A 5000-nucleotide genomic window follows, 5' to 3' on the forward strand; every position below is an offset into this window, starting at 1 on the left:
CCCATCCAGCCCTGTGCCACCCGGGGGGTTCCAGGGTGCTGAGATGGCTGACGTTTTGCTCCGCTCTCGACGGTCACCGCGCAACGCAAGAACAGGCCAAAAACTGGCCAAAACGGCCCAAAAACGGGCCAAAACTGGCCATTTTTGGCTGCGCGAGCGAGCGGCGAGCGGCGGACAGCGAGCGAAGCGAGAGGCAGCACCGTCCCTGCTATACGAAAGCCCCATCCAGCCCTGTGCCACCCGGGGGGTTCCAGGGTGCTGAGATGGCTGACATTTTGCTCCGCTCACGACGGTCGCCGCGGCACACAAGAACAGCCCAAAAACAGGCCAAAACAGCCCAAAAACGGGCCAAAACTGGCCATTTTTGGCTGCGCGAGCGAGCAGCGAGCGGCGGACAGCGAGCGAAGCGAGAGGCAGCACCGTCCCTGCTATACGAAAGCCCCATCCAGCCCTGTGCCACCCGGGGGGTTCCAGGGTGCTGAGATGGCTGACGTTTTGCTCCGCTCACGACGGTCGCCGCGGCACGCAAGAACAGGCCAAAAACTGGCCAAAACAGCCCAAAAACGGGCCAAAACTGGCCATTTTTTGCTGCGCGAGCGAGCGGAGAGCGGCGAACAGCGAGCGAAGCGCGAGGCAGCACCGTCCCTGCTATACGAAAGCCCCATCCAGCCCTGTGCCACCCGGGGGGTTCCAGGGTGCTGAGATGGCTGACATTTTGCTCCGCTCACGACGGTCACCGCGCCACACAAGAACAGCCCAAAAACAGGCCAAAACAGCCCAAAAACGGGCCAAAACTGGCCATTTTTGGCTGCGCGAGCGAGCGGCGAGCGGCGAACAGCGAGCGAAGCGAGAGGCAGCACCGTCCCTGCTATACGAAAGCCCCATCCAGCCCTGTGCCACCCGGGGGGTTCCAGGGTGCTGAGATGGCTGACGTTTTGCTCCGCTCACGACGGTCACCGCACCACGCAAGAACAGGCCAAAAACTGGCCAAAACAGCCCAAAAACGGGCCAAAACTGGCCATTTTTGGCTGCGCGAGCGAGCGGCGAGCGGCGAACAGCGAGCGAAGCGAGAGGCAGCACCGTCCCTGCTATACGAAAGCCCCATCCAGCCCTGTGCCACCCGGGGGGTTCCAGGGTGCTGAGATGGCTGACGTTTTGCTCCGCTCTCGACGGTCACCGCGCAATGCAAGAACAGGCCAAAAACTGGCCAAAACGGCCCAAAAACGGGCCAAAACTGGCCATTTTTGGCTGCGCGAGCGGCGAGCGGCGGACAGCGAGCGAAGCGAGAGGCAGCACCGTCCCTGCTATACGAAAGCCCCATCCAGCCCTGTGCCACCCGGGGGGTTCCAGGGTGCTGAGATGGCTGACGTTTTGCTCCGCTCTCGACGGTCACCGCGCAATGCAAGAACAGGCCAAAAACTGGCCAAAACGGCCCAAAAACGGGCCAAAACTGGCCATTTTTGGCTGCGCGAGCGAGCGGCGAGCGGCGGACAGCGAGCGAAGCGAGAGGCAGCACCGTCCCTGCTATACGAAAGCCCCATCCAGCCCTGTGCCACCCGGGGGGTTCCAGGGTGCTGAGATGGCTGACGTTTTGCTCCGCTCTCGACGGTCACCGCGCAATGCAAGAACAGGCCAAAAACTGGCCAAAACGGCCCAAAAACGGGCCAAAACTGGCCATTTTTGGCTGCACGAGCGAGCGGCGAGCGGCGGACAGCGAGCGAAGCGAGAGGCAGCACCGTCCCTGCTATACGAAAGCCCCATCCAGCCCTGTGCCACCCGGGGGGTTCCAGGGTGCTGAGATGGCTGACGTTTTGCTCCGCTCTCGACGGTCACCGCGCAATGCAAGAACAGGCCAAAAACTGGCCAAAACGGCCCAAAAACGGGCCAAAACTGGCCATTTTTGGCTGCACGAGCGAGCGGCGAGCGGCGGACAGCGAGCGAAGCGAGAGGCAGCACCGTCCCTGCTATACGAAAGCCCCATCCAGCCCTGTGCCACCCGGGGGGTTCCAGGGTGCTGAGATGGCTGACGTTTTGCTCCGCTCTCGACGGTCACCGCGCAATGCAAGAACAGGCCAAAAACTGGCCAAAACGGCCCAAAAACGGGCCAAAACTGGCCATTTTTGGCTGCACGAGCGAGCGGCGAGCGGCGGACAGCGAGCGAAGCGAGAGGCAGCACCGTCCCTGCTATACGAAAGCCCCATCCAGCCCTGTGCCACCCGGGGGGTTCCAGGGTGCTGAGATGGCTGACGTTTTGCTCCGCTCTCGACGGTCACCGCGCAATGCAAGAACAGGCCAAAAACTGGCCAAAACGGCCCAAAAACGGGCCAAAACTGGCCATTTTTGGCTGCGCGAGCGAGCGGCGAGCGGCGGACAGCGAGCGAAGCGAGAGGCAGCACCGTCCCTGCTATACGAAAGCCCCATCCAGCCCTGTGCCACCCGGGGGGTTCCAGGGTGCTGAGATGGCTGACGTTTTGCTCCGCTCTCGACGGTCACCGCGCAATGCAAGAACAGGCCAAAAACTGGCCAAAACGGCCCAAAAACGGGCCAAAACTGGCCATTTTTGGCTGCACGAGCGAGCGGCGAGCGGCGGACAGCGAGCGAAGCGAGAGGCAGCACCGTCCCTGCTATACGAAAGCCCCATCCAGCCCTGTGCCACCCGGGGGGTTCCAGGGTGCTGAGATGGCTGACGTTTTGCTCCGCTCTCGACGGTCACCGCGCAATGCAAGAACAGGCCAAAAACTGGCCAAAACGGCCCAAAAACGGGCCAAAACTGGCCATTTTTGGCTGCACGAGCGAGCGGCGAGCGGCGGACAGCGAGCGAAGCGAGAGGCAGCACCGTCCCTGCTATACGAAAGCCCCATCCAGCCCTGTGCCACCCGGGGGGTTCCAGGGTGCTGAGATGGCTGACGTTTTGCTCCGCTCTCGACGGTCACCGCGCAATGCAAGAACAGGCCAAAAACTGGCCAAAACGGCCCAAAAACGGGCCAAAACTGGCCATTTTTGGCTGCACGAGCGAGCGGCGAGCGGCGGACAGCGAGCGAAGCGAGAGGCAGCACCGTCCCTGCTATACGAAAGCCCCATCCAGCCCTGTGCCACCCGGGGGGTTCCAGGGTGCTGAGATGGCTGACGTTTTGCTCCGCTCTCGACGGTCACCGCGCAATGCAAGAACAGGCCAAAAACTGGCCAAAACGGCCCAAAAACGGGCCAAAACTGGCCATTTTTGGCTGCGCGAGCGAGCGGCGAGCGGCGGACAGCGAGCGAAGCGAGAGGCAGCACCGTCCCTGCTATACGAAAGCCCCATCCAGCCCTGTGCCACCCGGGGGGTTCCAGGGTGCTGAGATGGCTGACGTTTTGCTCCGCTCTCGACGGTCACCGCGCAATGCAAGAACAGGCCAAAAACTGGCCAAAACGGCCCAAAAACGGGCCAAAACTGGCCATTTTTGGCTGCACGAGCGAGCGGCGAGCGGCGGACAGCGAGCGAAGCGAGAGGCAGCACCGTCCCTGCTATACGAAAGCCCCATCCAGCCCTGTGCCACCCGGGGGGTTCCAGGGTGCTGAGATGGCTGACGTTTTGCTCCGCTCTCGACGGTCACCGCGCAATGCAAGAACAGGCCAAAAACTGGCCAAAACGGCCCAAAAACGGGCCAAAACTGGCCATTTTTGGCTGCACGAGCGAGCGGCGAGCGGCGGACAGCGAGCGAAGCGAGAGGCAGCACCGTCCCTGCTATACGAAAGCCCCATCCAGCCCTGTGCCACCCGGGGGGTTCCAGGGTGCTGAGATGGCTGACGTTTTGCTCCGCTCTCGACGGTCACCGCGCAATGCAAGAACAGGCCAAAAACTGGCCAAAACGGCCCAAAAACGGGCCAAAACTGGCCATTTTTGGCTGCACGAGCGAGCGGCGAGCGGCGGACAGCGAGCGAAGCGAGAGGCAGCACCGTCCCTGCTATACGAAAGCCCCATCCAGCCCTGTGCCACCCGGGGGGTTCCAGGGTGCTGAGATGGCTGACGTTTTGCTCCGCTCTCGACGGTCACCGCGCAATGCAAGAACAGGCCAAAAACTGGCCAAAACGGCCCAAAAACGGGCCAAAACTGGCCATTTTTGGCTGCACGAGCGAGCGGCGAGCGGCGGACAGCGAGCGAAGCGAGAGGCAGCACCGTCCCTGCTATACGAAAGCCCCATCCAGCCCTGTGCCACCCGGGGGGTTCCAGGGTGCTGAGATGGCTGACGTTTTGCTCCGCTCTCGACGGTCACCGCGCAATGCAAGAACAGGCCAAAAACTGGCCAAAACGGCCCAAAAACGGGCCAAAACTGGCCATTTTTGGCTGCACGAGCGAGCGGCGAGCGGCGGACAGCGAGCGAAGCGAGAGGCAGCACCGTCCCTGCTATACGAAAGCCCCATCCAGCCCTGTGCCACCCGGGGGGTTCCAGGGTGCTGAGATGGCTGACGTTTTGCTCCGCTCTCGACGGTCACCGCGCAATGCAAGAACAGGCCAAAAACTGGCCAAAACGGCCCAAAAACGGGCCAAAACTCGCCATTTTTGGCTGCACGAGCGAGCGGCGAGCGGCGGACAGCGAGCGAAGCGAGAGGCAGCACCGTCCCTGCTATACGAAAGCCCCATCCAGCCCTGTGCCACCCGGGGGGTTCCAGGGTGCTGAGATGGCTGACGTTTTGCTCCGCTCTCGACGGTCACCGCGCAATGCAAGAACAGGCCAAAAACTGGCCAAAACGGCCCAAAAACGGGCCAAAACTGGCCATTTTTGGCTGCACGAGCGAGCGGCGAGCGGCGGACAGCGAGCGAAGCGAGAGGCAGCACCGTCCCTGCTATACGAAAGCCCCATCCAGCCCTGTGCCACCCGGGGGGTTCCAGGGTGCTGAGATGGCTGACGTTTTGCTCCGCTCTCGACGGTCACCGCGCAATGCAAGAACAGGCCAAAAACTGGCCAAAACGGCCCAAAAACGGGCCAAAACTGGCCATTTTTGGCTGCACGAGCGAGCGG

This window comes from Musa acuminata, unplaced genomic scaffold (genome assembly GCF_036884655.1).
Source record: "Musa acuminata AAA Group cultivar baxijiao unplaced genomic scaffold, Cavendish_Baxijiao_AAA HiC_scaffold_152, whole genome shotgun sequence".
Classification (NCBI taxonomy): domain Eukaryota; kingdom Viridiplantae; phylum Streptophyta; class Magnoliopsida; order Zingiberales; family Musaceae; genus Musa; species Musa acuminata.